This window comes from Triturus cristatus, chromosome 8, assembly GCF_964204655.1.
Source record: "Triturus cristatus chromosome 8, aTriCri1.1, whole genome shotgun sequence".
NCBI lineage: Eukaryota > Metazoa > Chordata > Amphibia > Caudata > Salamandridae > Triturus > Triturus cristatus.
Window position 1 is genome coordinate 557,128,909 of NC_140591.1, and position 27,648 is coordinate 557,156,556.

The following is a 27,648-nucleotide window of genomic DNA, read 5'->3' on the forward strand; positions in this document are numbered from 1 at the left end:
AAAAAAATTCTGACATGCAGACTGAAACATGCACTTTGAATACGAGCAGCAGACTTCCCTGGTGAGCAGTAGTTTTACTACAGTGATCTAATGAGCAACTAGAGTGCTAACATTCAGAATTTATGGCAAATGTGTGACACATCTGAATGCCTTCTTGATGGAACCAAAATAAAAAACTGAAAGTATTTCCACTGAGGAGACTGCAGTAAATAAGGAAATTAGGAAACTTCATAACAAATAAATCTCCCAAGATGGCCACCAGAGACAAAAGAGCCCAAATGCAGCACAAATATCACCCAGATGTAGCCCACATGTAGCCGAATGACAGAAGTGTGTAAAACACTTATTTTTTGTGTATTTGCAGTTTTATATAGTGCAGACTTGTCAGGTATTGGAGTACTTTACATGAGCATTGGTTACATCACACAAGATCAAATTCATTTTGGTTGCAGACATGGGGAGATTAAATGATTTGACCAGAATCACAGAATGTTGAGCTGAAGCAGAAACTCCAACCTGGTTCCCCAGTTGCAAAGTCTGCAGCTCTGGAAGTAACACCACATCCTCTCCCCTAGGTGCACCATTTAATCAAGTGGTCAACTGGATAAAAAAAACATAAATATTACAAAATATTTAAAAGTTCTTTGTCGCTATTTGAAAACTCAGAAAATATGTCCTCATTTTAGTTTTTTAGAGCACTAACCATAATTTTGATGCAAATAAGACCCTCTCATATATGTAATTTCTAAAGGAAATACTCTAGGTATTACAGTTTTGATTACATCAAGATGACGTTAGGCGTTCCACACTTTTGTAATAAATATAGAATGTTAGCAATCTAGTTGTTCATTGGGATACTGTTGAGAGGCAGAGACCAGGGGCACGGACTCTGAAAATTGAAGGCAGGTAGGAGAGTGCAGATGCAACAATTTGACCACACTGGGCAGGCAGGAAGGGCAGTGGCAGCACAACAGACTATGGAGGGCAGTGGAAAGAGGGGCAGGGGCAACAAACCAACAATACAGGACTGGCAAGAGAGGCTGTGGCAATATAATAGACCATTGTGGGCAGAAGAAAGAGGCAGTGGTAGTACAACCATACATGCCAACAGACCCGTTTCAGCCAGGAAACGTCCAATGTTTTTAAGCTCAAATGGTCTTTATTTGATCTGCCTCCTGTCTACAATCTCCTCTTTTTCAATGTAACTCAAAGGGGAAAATCAATACCCCAGTTTTTTTTCAAAATCTTCCTCTTACCAAGTTCAAAATGTTCGCAAGTATGGTACATTGGATCATGGTAGGCAGGAGGAATTGGAGTAGGGACATGGACTCGGATAACAGAGGACAGGAGGGACATGGAGAGGTGCACCAAACTGACCCTACAGGACAGGCATCAGGGTTTGCAGCAGCACAATACACCACACAAGGCATGCGGGACGGGAGTGCAGCACAACAATCCATAGAAAGCAATAGGGAGGGGACAGGACCATGCACATGGACAACAGAGAACAGAGGGGAAAGAGGCAATGGTAGCTAGCTGACCATAATGGACAGACAGGAGAGAAAGCTGCAGAATAACAGACCATAAAGGGCAGGAGGGACGGATCAGGGGCATTACAATGGAACAGACAAGCCAGGAGGGAGGGAATAGGGGTCTGCACATGGAAACAGAGGGCTGGGGGCAAGGGGGCAGGGCAGGAGCAGCAAGATGACCATGGAGGTCAGGCAGGTTGGGCACTAGAAACAAGACACACCATGGAGAGCAACAATGAGACTATGATGGCATACACACAGACCATGGAGTTGAAGGTGGTAGGGGGTCAGGGGCAGTTAGCTGACCACACAGGGAAGGTGGGAGGGGCCATGGCAGCACAGAAGACCATGCATGGCAAGCGGGAGGGTTAGTGGCAGCACAATGGCTATGATGGGCAAGAAGGAGGGTGCAGAGGCATGCATAAAGGACCATGGAGGATATAAGGGAGGGTCAGGACCTGGGCACAGAGAAGAGAGTTCATGGGAAGGGGCCTCACAACAGACCGCACGGGGCAGGCAGAAGGAGCAGTTGCAGCACAACAGATCAGGGAGGGCAGAAGGGCGTGGCAGTAAAATGAACCATGGAGGACAGGAGGAAGGGGATAGGGGCATGGCATGTGGACAGGCAGGGTGGAGGTGGCAGGGACAGGTTACAGTCATCTGACAATGCTAGGCAGGTGGGAGGGGAGTGCAGCTCAACAGAACACTCAGAGTAGATAGGAGTGGCATGTCCATGGAACATGGTGGGCAAGAAGGATGGAGCAGGGGCATGCACAAAGAGGGCAGGGGGAAGGAGAATAGGGGCAGCAAGCTAAGCACAGAGGATGAGCAGGAGGTCAATGATGGGCCATAGAATTGGGCAATGGAGGGCAGGAGGAGTGGACTGGTACATCATGCTAAATGGAGGGCAGTGGCAGCACATCAGACCATGCATGGCAGGAGGGAGGACGCTAGTCCGTGGATTCAGACAACAGAGGATAGAGAGGAGGTGGATGGGACAGCAAGCTAACTGTTCAGAGAAGGTGGGTATTAGGAACTTTATTGTTTTTAAAATGTGTGTCTGTGCAAACTACTTAAAATATGAACAAGTATGCAGCATAATCTCACTTTTATTCAGGAAGAAGAGGACGTTTGTGACTGTGACTCCGGGCTCACTTGGCAGAAACACCCCCTGACCCTCCACCCCCATCGCAAAATGTAATGCCTGTGAAAAGGGTAGGTGGACGCAGTGTTATATAGAACATAGTCCTGGGAGCACGATTGAAAATGAAAAATAGATGTAGTATATGGTATAAACTATGCACCAAAAAGTGTGAAATAAGATGAACCGGGCGTGAAATATAATATGCAATACATTGTGCGCAATGACAGATTCATTGGAGAGCGCGAGATAGCACAGGCACTAGCGTGTGCTATGCGATATGCGCCTTGGAGTGTAATATGCACAGGGCAGTGTTGTGTAACCTAACTAGTCTCTAAAGTTGTAATATAAAATATGTGCTGGGGAGTGTAACGTTGCATATGCACTGTGACAAAGATATGGATCCCAGATTGTAATATGTATCTCATAGCACTGTGCGTGATAATATAGGCATCGAGAAAGGCACATTAGATGGGGCAATATAACCCGTGTGAAGGCAAGTGTGGCATGACATATTCACGGGGTGATGTTACAGTGCACATGGGCTAGAGAGTGTCATAGCATGCGCACTAGCTGGTGAAATACAACACAGAGGTGTGAGGCACTCGGCGGGCACTGGTGGGTGTAACACAGCATTGGGCTCAGCCAGGAGCACGCTGTGACTCTCAAGTGAGGTTCGTCTCCTTTCCAGAGAGTAAAATAAAAAGTATTACACATCCGGCGGTGGATGTGTGTTTTATTAACCGTGAGGGGGGTTTCTTGCATAGTTTGGTCGAATTTTTGTCGAATCCCCTTTGAATGGCTTGGTGTGCGTGTATATTAAATGTGCCCGTCAATAGCTACCCATGTTTGTATAAATAAACGCCAAGGGTGTCTACTTGGAGGGCACCGGGATTAGGCACGGTGGGGCGTCAGACACGTCAGAGCTTCACTAGCAGTGTAAATACATTCCATGTGGATTCATTCTATGCATAGTCGCCTTTTAATGAATATCACGCAAATCATCATGGTGATAGGTACATACGGTTTGTCCAGCATGTCCTAGGTGTTTCTATAAATATATATTTTTTAAAAATAATAAAAAACAAAGGCCGGCCCCGGGGGATGGGGTCCCCGGGCCATAAGTGGCCTGAGGAGGGGGCAACGCAGCCCCCTCCTAAAGAATAAAAAAAAAAAAAGGCCATGACCCGGGGGTTGGGGTCCCCGGGGCCGATTAGGGCCTTGGGAGGGCCAAATTAATTCTTTTCAACAAAAAAAAGGTAGGGTGCAGGCCCTGGGGGATAGGGTCTCCAGGGCCGGTAAATTAGAAAAAGAAGGGGGCCACACAGCCCTCCTTCTTAAAAAAATAAAATAAATAAAAGACCGGCATTGCGCCGGAGGCCAGGCCCCCTCCTTGCAGCACTCTGCAAACGCGCCCCCTGGCCAGTTGTAAGTTGGGGAATTAATTCCCGTTCAATACTGAGGGTCCCTGAGGGCCAACTAGCCCAACAGGTATCTCCAGTATGCATCAGGGAGCTGCGTTGCAGACAGGTGTTCTGAGGCCACGCCCCTTTTTTCACCTCTATGCAACGCAGCTCTGTGGCGCTTACTGGAGGTACCTAGTGGGCTAGTTTGACCCTAGGGACCCTTAGGATTCAAGGGGACTTAATCTTATAACTTAGAATGGCCACAGGGCTCGTTTACACAGTGGTGAAGGGAGGGGACGGGGCCTGAGGTGACGTGTGCAAACACGCCCTGTGGTGCATTTTAAGTTGGGGAAATAATTCCCTTTCAATCCTGAGGGACCGTGGGGGCCAACTAGCCCACCAGGTGCTTCCAGTAAGCGCCACTGCTCTGCGTTGCAGAGAGGTGGTGCAGGCTGTGCCCCTTTTTACACCTCTCTGCAATGGCGCTTACTGGACGTACCTAGTGGGCTATTTTGCCCCTAGGGATCCTCAGGATTCAAGGGGACCTAATCTCCCAACTTAAAAAACGGCCACAGGGCGTGGTTACACAGTGGGGAAGGGAGGGGACGTGGCCTGAGGTGACGTGTGCAAACACGCCCTATGGCGCGTATTAAATTGGGGAAATAATTCCCCTTCAATCCTGAGGGCCCCTGGGGGCTAACTAGCCCACCAGGTGCTTCCAGTAAGCGCCACTGAGCTGCGTTGCAGAGAGGTGGTCCAGGCCGTGCCACTTTTTACACCTCTCTGCAACGCAGCTCTATGGCGCTTACTGGAGGTACCTAGTGGGCTAGTTGGACCCTAGGGACCCTCAGGATGCAAATGAACTTAATCTCCCAACAAAAAACGGCCACAGGGCGTGTTTACACAGTGGTGAAGGGAGGGGACGGGGCCTGAGTTAATGTGTGCAAACAAGCCCTGTGGTGCGTTTTAAGTTGGGGAAATAATTCCCCTTCAATCCTGAGGGACCTTGGGGCCCCACTAGCCCAACAGGTGCTTCCAGTAAGCGCCACTGCGCTGTGTTGCAGAGAGGTGGTCTAGGCCGTGCCCCTTTTTACATCTCTCTGCAACGCAGCTCTGTGGCGCCTACTGGAGGTACCTAGTGGTCTAGTTGGTCTAGTTGGACCCTAGGGACCCTCAGGATTCAAGGGGACTTAATCTCCCAACTTAAAATGGCCACAGGGCGTGTTTACACAGTGGGGAAGTGAGGGGATGTGGCCTGAGGTGACGTGTGCAAACACGCCCTGTGGTGCGTTTTAAGAGGTAGTTTTAATCCCCTGCCCTAATATATACTAGGGGCTTACAGAGGAGGTCATGCTGATCACAGGGGGACCCCAACGCATAGTGTTCCCTAGTGTATGTAGGTGTTTTCACTGTATTCTGAGTGTCTTTTAACATAGCACTGGCTCTAGGACTGGTTAGTCAGACTCAGTTACCACCAGTATCCGTCTGAAAAAGTTGAGGGTACAGTTTGATTTTGCAACAAGGCTTCTTTCTGCTCGTCTGTTTGTTCTTTCTGCACGTTATCCTTCTTCCTGCACTTTTCTTCGTCTTTGAGGACTTCTGTTGCTTCTTTCTGCATCTCTTTTTTTTCTTTCTGTGCGTTTTTTCTTCTTTCTTCACATGTCCTATCTCTGTAGGCATAGTTAGAAATTAGCATTTAAAAAACCTTTGAAATTCCCTGAAAAAACCATAGGTTTCAGGCACGTTATAGTTAGGAATTAGCATTTAAAAAACCTTAGAAATTCACTGAAAAAACCTTAGGTTTCAGGGGCGTTATAGTTAGCTGGACTTTTCACTCGTACAAAACCATTGAAATTCCCCCGTTATAGTTAGTTCAGCTAACTATAACTCGCGCGCCCACAATGCACTGCTGATGACGTCACATATTACATCACTCATGACATGGTCAGTGACATCACTCATGACATCACTGATGACATCTCAAATGACATCACTGATGACATCATCCTTGCTGATAGAGTGGCAGACCTCCTCTCCCCCTAATATAACCTTTGATACACACATTCAAAAATAGAAACTAAAATTTTCAAAACAATGGACATACCAATATCAGTTACAACAACCTATTCAGTAATTCTAAGATCCACATACACATCCACTCATTCACCAACAGTCCTATACAGTCACTCATACACGTACTCACTCATCATATGTACTCATACACCTATACATCCTGTTACACAACGCCACTCATCCATAGAGTTACTCACACACATAGTCACTCATGCTAATAAAGAATCAAACATCCATTTACGTGCATGTGCAGTTATACACACACCACCACACTTACTTCTACAGAAACTTACACATACTTAGTCTTTTAAACAATCACTTATAGAAACACATACTTATTCATACAGGAACTCTTTCAATCTCTCACTCTCACATATACTCACTTATATACACCAATAGTCACATATACTAGTTTAAAACATATGTAGTTACTCATAAAGACACTATTGAGACAGTCATTCACTCACTAACACACCCATGCACACACTCATCCACCCATACAGTCCTGCACACATGCTGTCTTCAACACAAACAGTGAGTCACTCATTCATGCACCTATGCACTACGTAATACCCCCCACCGAACCATTCAGACACTCAGAGACTCATACTGATACTCAAAAAACCAACTGATAACCTATATAGACACTCATGTAGCTACTCACCAACCCATGCAGCCACTTATACACAAAGTGAGAGACTGATACAGATATTTACATATTTAAACATTACTCATTAAGCAATGTATTCACTAAGATACACTTAATCAGTCAGTTATACAATCAATTTTTCAAATACAAATCATCCATTTAGACACTTATATACCCATTTATTCTTTCATCGACCTTGAGATATACATATATAAAACATATGTAATTTTCAGAGAAACACACATTCACTGGATGATGTCATCAGTGATGTCATTTGAGATGTCATCAGTGATGTCATGAGTGATGTCACTGACCATGTCATGAGTGATGTAATATGTGACGTCATCAGCAGTGCATTGTGGGCGCGCGAGTTATAGTTAGCTGAACTAACTATAACGGGGGAATTTCAATGGTTTTGTACGAGTGAAAAGTCCAGCTAACTATAACGCCCCTGAAACCTATGGTTTTTTCAGTGAATTGCTAAGGTTTCTTAAATGCTAATTCCTAACTATAACGTGCCTGAAACCTATGGTTTTTTCAGGGAATATATATATATATATATATTCAAGAATCTTAGGGTCCTTCCGGGGTTAATCCCATAGTCGGGTGACGCATTGCCGGCAGGTACCCCAACGAGGTTACCCATTGTGGGTATTGAATAAAGCGATCAATAAAGTTAAAGATATCAATAAGGCTGACATCCTGGGAGATAAGGAGATCACTACTTCCAAAGAAGTGGAATCTAGAATGATTACCACTTTCAATAAAGATTCAAAAAAAATACGCAAGTTGTTAGCTGATAATTGGAACATACTGAAATCTGATCCAATTATTGGCCCACAAATTGATGATCGGCCGAAAATAACCTATCGCAGAGGCAGGAACCTCAGAGATATTCTCATCAAAGGGGACATATCTGAAAGCAGCAGCCACAATGTTCACAATTTGAAAGGCTTTTTCCCTTGTGGACATTGTAGAGCGTGTCGAACTAGCAAGATGGTGAAAGATATAACAATACTTGGAAAAAGAAACTATACCATCACACAGTTTCTAACATGCAGTACCAATTTTGTCATATATGTACTCGAGTGTCCCTGCAAATTAAGATATGTGGGGAGTACCGTATGTATGGTCAAAAAACGGGTACAGGTACATCTTAGGGCCATCACAAATGGGGATTTACATTATCCTATTGCCCGCCATTTCCAAGAAAAACATCAGTCAAACAATGCTCTATTGAAATTTTATGCCATCGAACAGGTCAATATGGGCAAAAGGGGCGGCAATAGAGAATTAACTTTGAGAAAGAAAGAATCAAAATGGATTATGGAATTAGAAACCCGTTCCCCGGGGGGCCAAAATTTAGATGAAGAATTGGCAACTCACCTTCATGATTACTGAAAAAATTTATGAACTTTGTAACTGAAGTGAAATGCAAACTTTTTCTGTCGTGGCTATTTTTCTGAACTGTGTGTAAGATGAAAAAGACAAACAATGTATATATCTTTTAACAAGGTTTTTTAACTTGTTTTGTTACAGGGTTCAAGAAGGGACTCCCAAACTGTTTGGCTCGAAAAAGCTTATGGGTTCTCTTTCATCCCTGCTTATTTATAAGAGAAGTGATTTTTCTCTTGAATTGGGTGTTGGCACTTATTTACACATTCTCTTTATGGATATTGAAAAAATCTTTATATAAGGTTTTCACTTTATACTTAGTAAATGCACATTGATTATATATCTGGAACTTACAAATGCGAGGAAGGGCATACAAAATACTTCTCTGTGACCATGTTAAATCAATTAGGAAGATATAAGGCACTAGTCCGCATTCACCCAAACAGAGTTGATGTTAATACTAAATATCCTCCTGAAATTCCAACCATCTTTCATGAAATTATGTATATATCGTGTCATTATTACGCACTAGTCGCTAATATAATGTGCTTTCGATTCATGAATTATGTAACACAGGATTACAGTTAATACAACAATTATGTCGAAATAATGGCATATAATAGTATGAATTATGTATTTGCCTTTCATAGCACAAGCTTACAATAATCTTATCTTACAATAATCTTATCACAAGAAAACAGAACTTGCCAGTTCCATTGTGTAGTGACCATTCTAAGATGGCGCTCGTTTTGCTTGGTCATTTTGACTAAAAAAGCTGCAATTGCATCGTCTATGTTTTGTATGGTTTATTTACTTATACACGTTTGTTCGTCAGTATAACTGTTGTGTGAACAAGACACCAGTGGGTGTTGAAACGCGTTACGAAGAATAAAGAAATTTGGCTATTCTCTGCATCCTGAGTGCGCTTTTTACTTCAACTTGGATTGTGATATATATATATATATAATATAATTGTGGCCTATACAAGGTCCTGGGAGTCAGGGTACCCACATCCTGGCCCTTATACCTTATTTATTTTATTTTCCAGACACAGGAACTATGACCAGGTGTCCTTTAATAGCACCAAAACATTTATCTTCTTATTGTGGCCAGACTATCAGAGGGCAAGCTCCCGAAGGACTCTCGGGAGCAGCTTGCTCCCACTGGATTGAGATGGCAGATGGGAAAAATCCCATTTGGCCAATTAGCTCATGCGATTTTTGGAAGTTTTATGCCCACCCATCCAGACATCTATACATTTTGAACCTTAATTTCTCAAAAATGACTTAATGGATTTACACCAAATCACATAAAGCACTTTTTCTGGGTAAAGATCGAGTTTTATGCCAAGTGTGGTGCACTTCCGTTAATCTGTTTTGGGCTAAAAGCCATGTTTATAAATTAGTATGAAAAATGCATAAGGACATTGCATTTTGGGAGCCCTGTTTTTCTCCTCCCTTCTTAATGAATCACACCAAAACTTTCCAGGAAGGGTCTGATGTCCATGGACTGGTTTTTTGGAAAGTTTATCAAAGAGTCACCAAATAGTGGCAAGATTATTAACAAACAAATAACACATTTCCTATGGTAACTAGGTTCTAACTATAACTAAACAGAAGCGTTAAAACAAATACAAAGTAAATTGTAAGATGAGATATAAAGTAACTGTCCAAACAAAGTGACCTCTGACAAAATAAAAACCAAGTACAGATTACGTCAATAATTTTCAAAAAATACCCGTATATTGTCAGCAGAGTATCTTCAGGAAAGAGAGATTGTAAACTTATTTTCTGTTAGTCACTCTTCCAACCTTACTTTAAATTTCATTCTGCAATACAATTTATACTTGTAATAATGCCTCACAGTGGAAAGTTGTGTGAATTAGATGTCATTAGGGAGTCAATCCAGGAGTTCTTTGCAGCCTTGAAAAAGTGTTGGGTGTAGTGAAACATGTGTTGATTGCATCAAGACTTCGGAATCAATTTACTCTAAATGCTTTGTTAATTTCCTTTGTTCATTCAATGATAGTATATTCCATCATTTCCAATTATTATGATGAATCATGTTATATTCACAACAGTATTAATATACTGAATGAATTTATATTAACTTAAACATAGGAGCTGTGTATTATTCAAAATGTCTATGCAATAAAATGAAAGAAAACGTTTTTTAAATTGAAACTGAATTCTGGAGTTAAATAGGTGCCTGTTAAAAACATGTATTACTAAAATCACCCCTACCTCCCTTTATCTATACCCATCCCTAAACCCTAAAATCAATCTAACCTCCCTTTACCACCCCGGAATCCTAAAATTACCCCCACCTCTATTTTCCTCTACCCACCCTTGAATCCTAAATGTATCCTTACCTCCCTTTACATCAATCAGCCCCTTAACCCTAAAATACTCTTACCTCCCTTTACCTCCCCTGCCCAAAACTCCTAAATAACCCTTACCTCCCTTTACCTCTAACTGTATCTAAACCACTTTTTCAAATAACATAAAAAGTATGTTATTTTTACAAAAATACTTACCTGCTATGTAAAGTACTATGTGGCAAAGATGCAAAAATATATCTGCATAGTACTTGGTAAAGGCAAGCGTGGTAATATTTCACAGTAAAGGCTATTTTCCATCTGGGAGGTGGTATTTCCCTACTCATTGACCTACCAGACTCCACACTGACCTCCCTGAGGGTCATGCTATATGCTGCAGCAGGGCTTATACAGAGCCTGAAGAAACATGATCACACCCCCTCCATCCTAATGGAACTCCATTGGCTCCTATTGCCAGCCAACATGGTCTTTAAAACCATCTGCATCATTTACAAAGTCACCACGACTATCACCCCTGCTTATCTTGCTGTTAAACACAATATCTGGTAGTGGTTAGGACACCCGCAGGCAGGACACCATCATACTGCAGACTAAGAAGTATAAAAAAACAAAATAAACAAAGACAACAGGCTTTTGAAATCTATGCAAACAGGATCTGGAACAAGATCCCTATATCCATAAAGATATTTACCAACACTGCTCTACGGCTTTAACTTAGTAAAGAGTTGAAGTCTCATGTTTTTAAAGATCATTACATTGCAATGCATTTACCAACCTCAACCCAGATCCAACTTGTTGGAAGGTGGGTTATTAGTAGGTGGTGGCAGGTACCTTCAGCTTGTAATAATACCGCAATCACTAATTAGGTCCAGTCAAGTCTCAATAAATTAATTCTTGCTCAACCCTTGATAGCTTGGCAGACACGCAGTCAGGTTTAACCTAGGAGACGGATGTGTAAAGCATTTAATATCACCAAAAGAGTAAGTAGGTAAAAGACACAACACAATGAAAATCCAACAATTTATAGAAATAGAGAATATTTGGATCTTTAAAAGGACACCAAAATGACAAAAATCCAATGTAGGACACTGCATCGTGGATGCCTGAACTGAGGACCAGGAGCAAATCTGGCAGCGCCTTGCCACTCTGGATTGAGATTGAGCTGCAACTAAAACAGGAGGACCTGGAAAATCGGGGCAGATAGAACAACCTCGAGGGGCGGAGGGGAACGATATCATGACCTACATGGCGCAGCTACTGCATGAGGTCTGGGGTGAGGACGATGTCTCCCCACCGGCCCTGGATCGGGCCCATCAGGTATACGGCCCCACTGATAGACCGGGCATTCTTCCTGACATCCTGACTCGAGTCCACTTCTTTACAGAAAAAGAGGCTATACTAAAGGTGGCACGTGCTAAACCGGACCTTACATACAACGGAGCCAAGATCCAGATCTATCAGGACCTAGCACCCACTACCCTCCGGAGATGTTGTGATTTTCGACCAGTGACGGATAAGCTCTGAAGCCTGGATATTCCATTCCAGTGGTGCCACCCATTCGCCCTCATTTTTCAATGGGAGTCCAAGCACCGGGTGGTCAGGTCCTTTAAAGAAGCAGCGCAGCTCCTTCGCCTCTCCTCGACGCCGCCCTCCAGCCCAACATGTCTTCCATCCCTTACGTGGGTCCCTGCCAGGCCATCATGGTCTATTATACACCGCTCCCGGCGCTCCCCTCGCCCTGATGAAAAATCGTCCTCGCAAGCCAAAAATGACATCATCCTGCATATCTGGTCCCTGGAGGGGACAGGTCTGCGGGGGCTCCCGACCCCCGTCCCCTTGACTGATCACAACCTCACCTCTGCAAACGACGGCGTACACTGACCTCCGATTTTGTCTCAGAACCCGCTGGGGTGGGCGCTCACCCTCTGGACTCGACCATACCCCAGCTCCTGCAGTGCTGATGGTACTGGACCGCCCACCCATATGTCCCTGCAAGCGGCTGTCGACCCGCCCCCCACCTGTTCTTGGGAGAGTGACATCTCCAGGATCACCCGAGCCTTCAGGTTTAGGCTGACCCACAACGGGAACAGGACATTGTGGCCCGGTTGGCCAATACTGGTTATAACTTCTTGGTTTACACTTCTCTGTCTTTTTCTATCTCTTCCTTCTTACTTTCCCTATACTCTTCGATATGGCAGGTGGGGAACTCCCTACAGACGGTGCCCTCCCTTTGCTCAGAGTGATACGCCCCTGCATCGCCCACCCACTATCCCACCTCGCTTCCTACAGTGGCATGAAGGACTACTCCGGGTTTTGACCCAACCATGGCTGCAGCTTGCCCCTTGAAGATTATATCCCTCAATGTTAAGGGACTTAACTCCCCCAATAAGTGGCAGCAACTGTGGCACTGCCTCTTACAACATAACCCAGACATCATCCTCCTTCAGAAGACTCATCTGCTAAAAGCAGATATCCCGCGCATGGCTCACCCTCGGTTCCCTCTTCAATTCTGGGCCACAGCGGGCTGGGGTGGCAATCCTTTGCAGAGCTGGCATCAGGCAGGGGGAATCTAGAGTCTTTCGTAGCCCAGATGGCCGTTTTCTCAGGGCTGGGGTTCGGGTTGGACGGCGCCTCTTCACGCTGTGCAAATTGTATGCCCCAAATCAGGTGCACGACCTATATCTCCGGACGACTCTGCGGGAGCACATCCTGCAAAACGACCCCTCGCTCATCGTAGGGGGCGACTTTAACATGGCGTGGGACCCTAAAATGGACTGTAGTGTTGCCTTCCCCATGGGACGGGAGCTATGTCTCCGACCTTCCGGCGGCAAATAACAGACCTTGGTTTACTGGACACCTGGAGATACCATTCTCCGGAGGCAGGCGATTACTCGTACTACCCGCACGTCCACCAATTGTATTCGCGCATAGATTATATCTTTGTCTCTCAAACCTTGATTAACGATACTATCTCGGCATCCATGTCTGCCGTCTTGATCTCTGGTCACGCGCATCTTGAACTTCTCCTAGAGGACCCGGCCGCTTGGTCTTCCTGTACCCCATGATGGCGGCTGCCATCGCATATTTTGTGGGATCGGTTAGATGTGGAGAGCATACAGACAGCTATTGCCTCTTACTTTACGTTCAATGATATTCCCGACACTCCCTTCCCAGTTGTGTGGGATGCATTTAAGGCCACAATCCGTGGTCATATCACCTCCCTTGCAATTGCACGAGCGCGGGAGGCCCGTCTCCTGGGGGATAATCTGTCCAAAGACATCAAGGACTTGGAGAGGCAGGATCAGGAACGTCCCACACCCGCATGTAAACACTGCCACGCAAACCTGCGGGGGCAACTTCGCTCTCTCCGAACCAACAAGGCTGAGCGAGCCCTGTTAACGTTGAGACAGTGATACTTCAAGGGGGGACAAGGTGGGTAGGATGTTGGCGAGTGCGTACCTCAAAAGCGCAAATAGCTAGCATTTATATTGCGGACGGTGAGAGGGCTACCACTGATCGGGCCAAGCGCGATGCCTTTCGGACATATTACTCGGCTCTTTATCTTGGATAACTGACCCTGGACGCCAATCAGCACCTATCATGCCCAGCGGCTGGAAGAGCCCCTCACAAACAAGGAGCTGGCTAGTGCGCTGAAGGACCTCCCGCTCGGGAAGTCACCGGGCACAGATGGCCTCACATTGCCCTTCTATCGCCTGTTCCTGCCGCAACTCCGACCCTGCCTCCTGTGACTGTTCAACTCCTTTTCCAACAACGAGGGGCCATCGTCCTCTATGGGAATGGCGGAAATAGGCCTCATCCCCAAGCTGGGTAAGGACCCCACCCTGTGCTCCTCCTTTCGTCCTAAAGCCCTTTTGAACACTGTCCTTAAAATCTACACCAAAATCCTGCATCCCAAATGCAAAAATACCGGTCGCAAAGGGGCAGATTCTGAGAATCTGCCTGTTTGCGACCAGTTTTTGCTTTGATGCATGTGGGCCTATATATGTTAACTACGGGTCTTGAATTGTCCCCATGATTGCAATCTAATGTTCTGAAACATGCATTACACGTCCGGCCCAACAAGGGTTGTAGGCGACATGCTGTGTAAGTACTATTTTGGTATGCTTCTATAACATTACCCATACCTCCCCTAACTTGTGCGGCCGGCCCTATATAGGGTTGTGGGCCCTGCACTATGTATACATAGACCATTTCTTTGCTCAGCATATGAAAAATAAAACAGAATTACACAAACAAATGCAGCTTGGGACTTTGGAAGTACTTTTAAGCCCAAAGTCAAATTAGGAAACATATTTATTTTAAAATCAACCTGCAATGCAGGCCTGGCTTTAAAAGGACACCATACACCACAGTAGTGCATACCTAAGTGCATTAAGTCCAATGGTGTCTCTAAATTTACATGCCCTACCATATACTGGGGATTTACAGGTAGGCTGGCTTGGCCAAACAGAATTATACCAATTACCATATAACTTTTAAGGACAGAGTACCGTCTCTGATTAGCGGAGCCCAGGGCACTTTCAGTGTCAGTAACCACCAGTATTAGTCAAGTCAAGTCAAGAACATTTTTACTCACCACATTTCTAAAGAAAAAAAGATTAAAACATACAATGCAAACAATATGAATAAAAAATGAATAAAAAAGCAGCTATATGCATATACAAAAGCAAGAGCATCACAAAATTGCATATTTCCTTAGTTTCAGTAGCTGCCAGCTAAACGATGCACCTATACAACATATTAAAGGACTATGCGGGTGCTGTAAAAAGAGAAGAGCAGGTGTGCATTGAAGAAGTTTAAAAATGTTAAGAATAGGCAATAAAATCTTTCTCGTGGGAATTTGATAGAATTATCAAAAGAACATGGCATGTAAAAGAACATGATATGTAGGGTAGATTGGGCAGACCTTCTGTCAGAAGGACAGGGTACAAATCAGATAAAGTGCTGCATTTAGCAGGGAAACCAACAAACAGAGGGAGAAGACTAAAATGGACTCTAGTGAGAACAAATTGTTAATTTGTATTTAGGAGCGATAAGGTTGAAGGCATGCATACGGACCAAATTATAAGAACACTACATATGTTTATCGTTATCAAAGTAATCTCTAGTCAGCATGGTTTTATCATAAAATAGCTGGTTTAAAGTCCCTTTAACAATGGAAAGGCAGGACTCTGGTGTGATCAATGGACTTGGATTGCCAATCTCAGTGCAGACTTGTTTCACATAAGCAAACCACCAGATATCTCAAGCAAATTATAGCTTGGGCAATCATTTATAACTAACTTATTGAATGAGGTCTCCTTTCTTACCGATATTGTATGCAACAATAAGAAGGGAGATAATTACATGTTATCCTCAATGTGAGGAAAGCCCAGTTTGGCATGGTAATTAGAATGAGTGCAACTGCATGAAGCTGCAAGTAAGTTTTTCAAGAAATTATTTTCCTCTTGTAGCAAGATCTTTACTTTGATCATGCCCCAGATGCCTGCCATGTATGTTGCAATTGTCACACATTTACTGTTATAGATCACATATAGGTCTTTTAACGGTTTCGTTCCCAGATGTTTATAAAAAGCTATCTAGGCCATTAATGGATTTCATGAAAAGGGCTCTACTATTTGTTAGCATTGGTTTCCAATTATGTTTCACATCAGATAGGATTTCTGAATAGGAGAAAGATGTGGTTTGTGATATATTGATAATAGTGATAAAATGGGAGGGTTTTTTAGCCAGTCTACAACCACAAACCATAGTAAAGGACTCACTCTCATTTACCTTGTGGTATAGCTCATTCATAAAAACAATAACATCATCAATTAATAGTTAATGCCTCTCCCACCAGTGTGAGTCAAACAGGGCAAAAACAATGACTTTCGTACACATCTCCTCTTACTCTTTGACTCTGGGTCTTTTTGGCTAGTTCCTGGATATAGAAATACCATATACATACTATCCATGTATCTGTCATGGCCATTTTGCTGTTGCCTGAGTGGCATGTAGTTGTGCATGTTCTGTTAATTTATATTGATTCGTATTGCACACTAATCACCCAAGAGGGTATCCATGCGCTAAGGCAGTTTGTGGTCTCAAGAAGCGCTGCGGAGGCTCTGATCTGTTAAGGGAGGTCGTTCCATGTCTTGAGTGGGATGTAGGAGAATGAAAAAGCTCCAGTTTTGGTTTTGCGGATACGGGGAATGTGTGCGAGTGAGAATTAGGCAAAGCATAGGTGTCTGGTGGGTTGGTGAAAGTGTATGCAGCAGTTCAGGCATTCCAGTCATGTTATGTAGGGCTTTTTATGTGCACATGAGAAGTTTCAATAGGCTGTTCTTGTGAAATGGGAGCCACTGAATCTTCTTGAGGGGTGGTGTGATGTGGTTGTGGTGTGGAAGGTCGAGTATGAGTCTTGCAGTGGTGTTAATGAGAGGTCTGGAGTCTGTGTAGGAGTTGCTTGGAGATTTTAGCCTCAAGAGTGGAATTGTAGTCCAACCTTTTAGTGATTAGTGCTTGTGTGACAGTCTAACTGTTGTTCTAAGGCAACAATTTGAAGATCTTTCATGGCATCCGTAGGATGCTAAGAGGCGGTAGGTTGACTCTTACCTCGGCCAAGGTTGGAATCTGGGTTTTAGTGATACAAAGATTACCAATGGACAGCCCATGTTAATGGTTGGAAAATAACCTAGTTTTCATATGTTTCCCAGACTTGTGACAGAAGAAAATCTCCCCACCAGACAATTTCTGGAGTAGTAAGTTCCTTATTTGAGAGTAAATATCTTCCAATCTCATTCCCTGGTTGATGTGTCTTTTTTCTCTCAAAATCTTATTTAGGGACCATGACCGGAAGGTTTTATACTGAACGTTGCAGCTGTGATTGTAATTATTAATATTGTTATTAGTATTATTATTAACATAATTATTGTTATTGTTATTGCTATTATTATTATTACTATTATTATTATTATTATTATTATTATTATTATTATTATTATTATTAACAAAGCTGATGATTATGAGAATAAACTTAATAGCAATAATGGAAAAGGCTGCAATGAGAACACCCATAACAAAAGCTATCTACAGTTCAACCTGATGATTTCTCCTTTTCTCAAAACGTCAATCATGAATACAGAGTTCATTTAACTGGGATCCTCATGTTATTTTGTTTGCTTTCTGTTAAACTGTGCTTCTAATTACAATGCCTCAACTTGTTTTGTTGTAGTTATTTTCCTCAAAGTATATGAATATTATAATATATTGTTTAATCATGTTATTAGTGCATAAAATATCTATGAATATCCCAGTTTGATTCCTGCCATGTCCTAAACTGATGTCATAACCGATGACCTAATAATGCCTGAGGGAGTATTTTCCGATAAAGAAATGATAAAAATTAGTTTATATTTCTGCAATCTTAAGGGGTGTAAAAATCAACAGCATCAGTCAAATCCATCATCCTAACACTGTTGAAACTGAAGACATGGACATGCATTTGACTTGTTGCTCATACCTCCTGGACAAGAAGGTTATTGCTGCATTCTGAAGGATAACTTTGAGGTGCTTCAGTTATGGAAAGCAACAGTTGTGCCTTGAATAGATCACCCATTAGTCTTCTTTAGAATGACCGTTGTCTTTGATGGGTCAAGATATGCTGCAGTTATAAATGCATTAGCATATAACAAGAGTAAAATAATAGCTTTAGTCAGATAATAGTATATTAGCTAGGTTTTATACTAATTGAGTATAAACATGTGATAAAATGTGATTGTAGTGTATTTTGCATTCACTCATACGCATTTTGTTCACTTAGTTATTAAAAATAAATATGGCAGTTCTTTCTCAATTGCTTGGTAGAAGAATAGAACATAACAAATTAGATGGTATTTTTAAAATACCAATATTTGTGTGCAGTAATTTTGGGGTTCAGGGATTCAGGCACAATCATCTGCAGCTGAGCAATCTATGAGAGCTTTTTATTGCTCCAAACTCAAATGCCTAACAGCATACCAAAATGAGGGGGAGACAGACACCCGCTAGTTATAATCTTCCCTGAAAAGGAAGTAGTTCTTTTTTGGGGTTTAGTGTGTGATCCCCCAAAAATTTTGAACAAAATAGCTTGCTCATGTTTTGGTTAATCATGGAGGTTCCAATTACCTGGCAGACCTCTATAAAAGCATTGACGAGTAAGCATTCAACAATGTCCCTTGGTGCAGAGACCACTGCTTCGAACCAGTAGTTCCAGCTAGAGTAATCTTGGACATATGCTTTTGCAAATTTTTGGGCAGTCAGAATGGTGAAGTACCACCACCGAGAGAAAGAAAAAATTGACCTTCTTAGGTGAATCAATTATTGAGGAACAGAACTCCTTGGTGGAAGGTATCTTCCTCCAATTCAAGCCCCTCACTTACCAGTTGTTATAATCCATTAAAGCGTGGTCCACAGATGAATACTGCTAGTGGAAGTTTTGCATGATATATCCTTTTAAATTACCCCAACTCTACCCTTACCTGTAAATACCTTATTCTCATTGTCATATTTCAAAATTACTAGAAGACGACCATTGTTAAAACCCTTCTGAAGAAACCCAGCAAACGTGTGAATGTAGAGAGTAACTACAGACTAATAGCTCTGCTCTGAGCCATTACCAAAGTGCTGGAGAATATCTGGCCCATTGGCTCTTCAACTACTTAGAAACCCATAAACTGCTAGAGACAGCCCAGTTAGGACGCTTTCCAGGTTTCAGCATGCAAACAGCTCTTGCATCGGTGCTGCATGATTTGAGGATGACTGTGGATGCCAGACACCTCACGGGGTTTATTTTGCTGGATGTTTTAAGCATGTTTGATACAATCAACCGTTTTATTATACTCAACCCATTGGCAGCAATTGGACTAGGTGGTGTTTCTCTCTCCTGATTTTTTTCATTTGTACCAGGGTACACTTATTCTCTTGTTCCTTCCCCCTTTTAGTCCAAGTCCACTCTGGCTATGCGTGTAGTCCCTTAATGGTGTTATTTGTATCATTATAGTTAGGTGGAATATTCAGTGACAAAATAATGTTTTAAACTCTAAAAACCATTGAAAGCCACCAGTTACAGTCATCTCATGTAGCTATAACTCACACCCCGTGTTTGGTGGGAACAGTAGGACTCTTGTGACTATTTTCAGCTAGAGGTGGAGATACTTGTTAGACCTGACAGCCTTAGGGTGGTCTTCCCCCAACTTTTTGCCTACCTCCTCTATTTTTCTGTACTCATGGTTTTAGAACACTGAGCACTTTACCACTGCAAACCAGTGCTAAAGTGCTCTGTCCCTTAAACAAGTTATGATTGATTTACACCTTTTATTATATTTAATTTACCTGTACCTCCCTTGTAAAGTGGTATAAAAAAATACCATGGTCTGTAAATTAAATGCTACTACTGGGCCTCCAGCACCCACATAAGTAGCCTTCAAACCCTGTCTCAGGCCTGCCATTGCAGGGCCTATGTGTGCAATTTACGGGAACTTTGACTTTGAATTTAAAAGTACTTGGCAAACTTTGAACTCTTCTTTTCATATATATGTCACCCCTAAGGAAAGCCCTTGGTAACCCAAAGGGGTGGGTGCTACGTAAGTAAAAAGTAGGACACATACATTTATGTTTTACATGTCCTGGTGTTGACAAACAGCCTATTTCACTACTGAAAGGCCTACTCCTCTGATTGGATTCCTGAATACAATTTTTGAGCTGTAATTCCTGACGGAAGGGGGGTAGATTTTTCATGTTTCATATATTTGGAATGGTCCTTATAAATCCTCTTTACTGGTAGAATTTGATTTGACATTACTGTTTTAGAAAATTATGCTCTTTTGTGCCTTACAGCCTGTCTCCAATACACACCTGGGTTAGGTGACAGCTAAACTTTGTGAATTCCCTCTAGGCAGCCACAAACACAGTGGGGTGAGGAGCATCTGTATTCTGAGGACTCATCTACATTCATCTGCAATCTGATGGGTCTTCCTTGACAGGGAGGAATGAGAGGGGGCAACACTTATGCATCAAAAGGTAATATCCTGTCTACACACTAAGCAATGATTTACCCCCCAAACCCTCCCCTGAGTTAGCCTGGCAGACAGGACTCGGTTGAAAGGGATTGCATGCACTTCAGTGGCCTTCCTTTGATGTCACCTCCAAGGCACTTTTGGGTATACGTACTAGGTCCATGACCCACACAAATCAGACACTGCTGGTTCTTGAACTGAACCTCTGTCAGAAGGACCGCTGTGCTGCTCAAATGACTCAACATGACTGCTCTTCTGGAAGGACTGCTTTTCTGCTTGTTGCCCTGCTGCCTGTTGCTCCCTGACTCTGCTGAAGGAATGATAGACTCTGCCTTCCACCCAAGTGATCTCCAAAGGATTGCTGGATGACACAAAAGTCTTCCTGCAATTCTGCTGGTGCTGTTGGAATCTGCCTTCTATAAGTTCTATCTTTGCATGTGGCGCCCTTTCCAAGTTCTGGGCCTCAGACGAGGATTCTTGCAGCTTTTTCAACATTGACATTTTTCATGCACTAAGACGCACTGGGCCTTCTCTGGACCCCTGTACATATGTGTTATGCTCCTCAGAACATTCCAGGAGAGTAGATAATCCAAATCTATTGCCTGGATACAGAATGGCAGCAGTGATACAATGGTATCAGGCCAGATTTTCTATGTTCAACATGCCAGTTGACTTGAGATTAAAGGATAGACTGGTGACCAAATCCACAGCTTCAACATCATCGCTATCTCTGCTGGCTATTTTTGACAGCTCCTACGCCTGGTTCATCTGCACATGCAGCAGCAAGATATGAAGGAATGTGACTGAATTTTTACTGCTCATGCACAAGTAAAGCATATTCAAAAACTAAGGTTTATGGAGGCTGTTAGACATGTCAGCCTTAGGGTGGGCTTCTACCAAACGTTTTGAATTGTCTCTCTACTTTTTGCTGAAATTTGTTTTTTGTTGGCCTTAGGACTCTGTGCACCTTACTACTACTAGACAGCACCAAAGTGTTTGTGCTCTCTCCCCTAAACATGGTAACATAGACTTACACCTAGCACCTTAAAACATGTTCCAGGCCTGCCATTGAAGCCTGAAAGCAGTTTCAATCTGCTAATTCAACTTAGCAATATAAACCCCTTGCCAAGCCTTAAACAATACTTTTTTGCATGTAAATCACCCCTAAGGTAGGCCAGAGGTAGCCAATAGGCCAGGGTTCATTGTCATTAAAAGGAGGATGGGCACGTACTTTTAAGTTTTAAATTTCTGGTAGTGAAGAACTCAAAAATTCATTCTGTGAAGCCTACCTCTCCTGTAGGAAAACATTGGGTCGCCTTATTTCATTTAATAAGTGCTATCTTTTGATTGTAACAGGCAAGCATTTTATGTCGGAGATTAAGTTACAATGTGAAAATACCACGTTTAGAAAGTTGCCATTTTCTGGTTCTTAACTATTTGGTGCCTGCTGCCTATCCTAAGTCTCTTGACTGGGTGTAGATGGCAGTTAGACTTTGTTTATTTCTCTCAGACAAGCACATGAATAGCCCATCAACTGGCAGAATGGCTAGGCAGAGTTGGTCACTGAATAGGCTGTGCTCTACCTCCACACAAAGACTTGCCACCCCTGCATTGTTCATGCAGCCAGCTTGGAGCCAGGGCAGAGGCCTTGGAAACTTCAAGCCTTTGAAAATAAATTCTGTAGAAAAGTAGGTACTGTGTATAAAAAGGAGACTCTCAGATCTGATCTTCAGTACACCTATGGACCTCTGAAGACTCAGAAGGACTGCTGTGCCATTCTACAAGAAACACTACTTCCCTGTTGCCCTGCTGTCCTGCTGCCTTGCTACCTGACTGGATGACTGGAGCAGCATCTTGAAACCCTGAGTACTAGAGTAGAGTTAATGCAAGGATTAGTTGGCCAGCTCCTGATCAGAGACCTGAGGACAGAACAGGCTTCAACAACACTGAATCCAGCACCTGGACTTTGCCAGTAGTGTGTCCCATCCCCCCATATGATGTTCTGGACCCTTGGAAGTTGTCCTGAAAGTGCTCTGCCAGCCCACCTGTGGTCTAAGCAGAACTGACATAGCGCAACACATTGCCTCGCAAGACTCCGCAATGGAAGTACTGCGAGCTATATCCTCGATGAAGTACTTTGCATTGCAGTTCTCAGCCCCTCAGAAACATGACTGTGCAACACATCTTCATGCAGGACTAAGTAGCGCAGCCCGCAGCTCCTCTGAACTGATGCTGCTCAGTGCATCTCCATGCACAGGTCTCACATTGCTACCACAGTCCACCCGGAATCATCACTGTGCGACAAATCTCAACGCAAGGACCTTGCAACAGCTCTGCTGTGCGACAAATTCCTGATGCTGGACTTCACATTGCTCCAAAAGCAGGATTTAAGGTACTTTAATTAATTGAGCCTAAATTGGTCCCTATATCCAGCCCTCACTCCAATGTGGCTGGTCTGAATTTATAACTTTGTCTCTGTCCGGTGAGGCCAGATAACCACAGTTGTCACTTTGAGCCTCTACACCAGAAGTCTTCAAAATGTTTGATGCATAGTCCCCTGTCCACATTTTTAAGGCATAGTACCCCCTTGTGACAAAAACAGGGCCGCACTGGAAACTGAAACCGTCCCGGGCAAACTATTTGGGTGGCTCCCCTGGGGGGCTGAGGGGGTGCGGCCTAGCTGTTTCTAAGGGCTGGTTTTGGCTGATTTTGTTACCGGGGGCCAAAATTGCAGGCCCCCGGGGGCCCCATACATACCCCCACCCTGGTGGCCCACTGGGGAAACTCCTGGTGCCCGCTACTGCCAGTCCGGCCCTGACTATTGACAACCATAAACACAACCAAATCCCACTGCAAATCATTTTTATGGTGATCAAATAATATTAAACAGTGTTCAGCAAACCAAACGTTTGTGGGTGACTGTGGTTCGGTGTCAGAAGCTTACCACAGAGTTCAAACAAAAAGTCTTCAAAAAGAATTATCTAAAAATGCACAACAGTACTTTATTTTTCATAAACAAAGCACAATTTGACAAAACTTATTTGCATGATAACACCTTTCTGAATTAATGCGATGGGTGTGCCTGTATTTCTCTAGAGAAACAGTCAATCTGTGGTTGCACCTCATTATTATCAGTTTAACACTCAAATACAGCAATAAGAAACACAAATGTGACCAATTTAGCTTTACATAGCACCTTTTACTGCGTGGCAACACATGTTGCTGCTTTTTAGTAACTTTTGAACCATTTGTGTAATAACATTGTTTTTTTATGTTAAAATCAGCAGTTTATGCAGCAGATGATAAATTATGGAGTAAATGTGGCAAATATATAGTTATGCTACAATTGCTGTCCCCACACAATTGCATTAATGCATTGGCCCTGGGTAGAATGGCTGTAATGCATGGGCTGCAATTTAGTGCACCCCATCTGAGGAGAACCATATTATATTTCAAGGGATGCTTTTACAGCTGCGTGGAATTGGAGGTTGCTGAACATCATTCACCATAATTAAAATATACAATCTACAATCAGTAATGATGAACTGTAATGTCCAAGTAGTATGCCTTCTTTAATTCCAGGGGAGGAAGTGATCCCTTAATCTTCTTTCATTCTGTTTTTCTAAAAAGTTTTTTATTTTTAACATTATGAAAACAGACATTTCTATTTTAGCAAAAACTGACTCCTGGTTATATTAGTTTGCTGCTGTTGTTGACTTTAGTCATGTTTGGAGGAGCGGAGGGCTTTGAGCATCTGAACATGGAAGCGGAGTCATTGGTGTGGTTAAAAACAAAATATAATCTCTAAATTTGGGTGTACAGGGTATATAGGCGCTCATACAGTATTCACACTATATTTACTAAGACTCAAACGTGTATGGTGCATCCAAAAGGGAGAGAAAACACCCTAACTCTCCAAAACTCAATCTAGGATTGATTAAACTGTTCACAATTGTTTGGAGCACTTGTGACTAATACAATAGAAAAAACAGTAGTCAAATGATAAAGCACAAATTAATAGGTTGGGTTCATGTTTTCTTCTCTTTAATTTTAACAGATCCTCCAATATCTTATGCCAACGCGTTTCGTCGTAACAGGCAATGACCTTCCGACTTCCTCTGGGCTTGTGGTTTCTTTTCAATGAGACTCTCAATAAAGATAATCCACTGAATATTTAATTTTCATCCATTTGATAAATAAAGTTTATATTCTTTAAGGTGAGTATTCAAAATCTCCAAATAACGTACTGGTCCAAATAATAAAGTATCCCAAATAATTCGCCAAATAAGTCCAGATAAATCTCCTATTATTTCAACCGGCAGAAAGAATGCAATACGTCGCTCCGTGATTTTCACTTTTCCTGCTGTATCTCCCTAAAACTCGTTGGGGACCCTCTAGGATGTCTTGCTCATCTATTCCTCCTCTTTTGAACCTTCGTTTGGCATTATTTCCCTATGTAACAACATGAAAATATCTACAAATTCACTCTACCAAATGTTTTCCTTCAATGAATTTGTCAAAGGAACCCCTAGCGGCATTGATATAGCCATGAATGGCAGTTTGTTATTCTTCACTCTTCCCCTGGAACCAACCTTACTGTTATCCATTTCTGTGGTTGATGTCTTTACCATCCTATCCGCACTCTTTTTATTCACCTGTAATACCTTTGTCCTTGTCCTCCTTTTACTTAGGTGTCACCTTCTTACCTTCCTTCCCGTGGGTACTATCATATTGTTTAGTACCTTCATCCACATTGGACAAAATATTTTTGGGACTATTACCATCACCAATTGACACCAGCCTTAAAACCAGTCCTAAACCCTGTTGCTGCCTCCCTTGAAGTTGTGTAAGTGTTTGTTCATTGGAAAAACCAGACCAGAAGTCGGGCTGATGTTTAGTATGAATATACATTCCTAGAGCCACAAGCTTGCTAGCGCTTTGCTCAAATACATTAGTAAGAAAGCACCCGGTGATGGTAGGAAATCCAAATTAGTTATTTGTAGCATATCTATTGAGTAGAAACCACCTACTAGAGCTTTTTTTTGCTGAGTCTTATAGCAATGGTCTTAAAGCCAGACGTTTATCCACTCTGTTCATAAACTTAATACATCTCACTGTAATGAATGGGATTTTACTTGCAGGCAGAAAATTACCACATATTGACATGTTCTGTGAAGCCAAAAGATATGGTCAATTAACAAAAAGGTGATAGTGCATTAAATGTGTTGTAGCTATTGCTCCTGGTTATTGCAGAGGCGGCACAGCCTTGACAAATATTTTGGGAGCCTCTTTGGACTATGGTCCATGTTTGGCGCATTGCCAAAATGGATTTCCAATAGCATTATTTTGTTAATGCATTTGTAAATTCATGCTAAATATGCCTGTCGAGTTAAGTATTTTAATTTATTAATGGTCATCCAGGAGTGACTTCTGCTTCTAAATGTTTCCTTGTCTGTGGCAACTGAAATAATTCTGACTTGTATGATGAGATGGTGAAACTACTTGTTTGCTATAAACAGATCCAATTGTGATTCTACTTTCAGTCTTGAAAGCCTGTTAGAATTTCTTTCCAAATTTGTGACTTGAGGGTCTCAGTGTCCGCACGACAGAGAGAAAAGAATTACTTGAGAAGCCCATACTTATGGATCAGTCTTTGTTCAAATAACCTAAACTCAAGCTTTATTTGGGCTTGAGAGTCATCCCCTTGCAGTCCAAAAAGGATGTGTAAAGCTATTGCAAGATGTCTAAGTACGGTATTAATTTGTTTGAGAAAGTTACGCCACCATGGCCAGAGTTGGTATTAGTCTTGTCTTCACCACGTGGATCAGCAGGCTCAATTTTGGATTTAATGTATTTGCCAGAAGTTCCTGAAAGACGAAAATAAGTGAGGCGATTCTGGACTTAAGGGCATTTAAATGCAGAGGATGTGTTACTAGTGCATTTCAGTCAATGCACTGTACATAACAGTGGACATGTGAAATATTTTGACTGAGTACCCTGTGCACCAAACACTAAGGCCCTTATTCCTTCTAGAAGGTCTTGAGGGAATTTAGTTAAGTCTTCTCCAGATAGTTTAGTCCCATTTTGTAAGATACATTTAGTCATCAAGTCTGAGGTATGGGCAACAAGTGCATCATCCTACACCCCTAACTTACTTCCACACACTAAGGAGTTGGATTTAGTGCACTGAGTGTTCTGAAGGTGCATGAAAGAAAAGACATTGTGACCTAATCATGTTTCCACAGTGAGACTTTCGTTAAATGTGCACCTCACACCCTTACAATATTAGGAATGCAGGTGAGATGGACATGAACAGATAGTCAAACCTTTACCTAGGTTGGTTTTAATAGGGTTCTTCTATAGGTAAAATCAAATATTCATGGTAAAAGTAAAACTATGGTCAAGGGACTAACCTAAGCTGGTGGAATGGGTGGCTGTTAGCTGATGGAACTTCTGGGTGAAGGCTGGTGAAGTGTTTGGATGTTGCCTGGTGGAATGTGTGCCTGTTGACTGGCTGAATGTGTGGTTGTTGGCTGGTGGAATGTGTGACTGTTGGCTAGCGGAATGTGTGTTTTCGTTTGCTAGCGTTTTGTTTCTATAATAAGTTGCCTAATGAGTGGTTGAGTGGCAGTGTGATTGGCATTTCAGTACTGTTGACATGCAAATGCAATGGGCCATTAAATGGCAGCAGTTTTTGATGTGCACTTTGTGTGTATTAGGTCCGAGGAATTAAATATGCATAGCTTTGTATGGCGTGTAAAAAAGGCACATAAATCAACTGTAAAGTGGTTGGTGCCTTGATGTGGCTTTACGGCATGCTAATACTAAGTGATGGGTTCAATATTCGTATACTGTTATCAATGTTGACGCTGCAGCCCCATTACTACTGGTAGTGCCAAAACCAACTGGTTTGAATTTGTGCTTGAGTTGTGAATAGACTCAGAAGAAACATTCATACCCCCTTACATTTTTGAAAACTAAACAACCAGAGGTGTCTCTGTGGTGTTACATGCATTGATCCCATTTACCTATCCACAATGCTTTGTAAATGTTCAA